The sequence below is a fragment of the Etheostoma spectabile genome, chromosome 21, assembly GCF_008692095.1.
Source record: "Etheostoma spectabile isolate EspeVRDwgs_2016 chromosome 21, UIUC_Espe_1.0, whole genome shotgun sequence".
Classification (NCBI taxonomy): domain Eukaryota; kingdom Metazoa; phylum Chordata; class Actinopteri; order Perciformes; family Percidae; genus Etheostoma; species Etheostoma spectabile.
In genome coordinates, this window is record NC_045753.1 from 15,122,432 (window position 1) to 15,122,807 (window position 376).

At 38.8% G+C, this 376-nt stretch overlaps 1 protein-coding gene across 5 annotated transcripts in view; it reads right to left on the minus strand.

The window, feature by feature from the left end:
* The window catches only part of ptprea (protein tyrosine phosphatase receptor type Ea), a 52,458-nt gene that overhangs the window by 3,338 nt on the left and 48,744 nt on the right, over positions 1–376 (minus strand). The gene's annotated exons all lie outside the window — the stretch shown is intronic.

The following is a 376-nucleotide window of genomic DNA, read 5'->3' on the forward strand; positions in this document are numbered from 1 at the left end:
GACACAGTCATAATCAAATAGGACTCTGCCGCTTTCTTCTGACTTGCGGTACCGCCATGATGCCAGGCACGGACTATGTTGTTTGTTGTGTTCAATTTTACATGGGATGTCGGAATTTCTAGGTTCCCAGTCGGAAAGATATAACTTTAACTGTCTATGGATATAACGTTTATTTGCTCTATGAAAGACATTGATTAATATGAAAACAAGGACATTTGCATGATCATTTTAACCAAATAGAATTTTGTTGGCACCTACAGCACATTGCGCATCACCCCAAGCCTGTAAACATAGAGGCCCCAAATTAAGAGAAGGGAGAGCATTACAACACTTACAGCGCTTTTAAACCTATTTTATACAGTCTGTTTAAAACTCA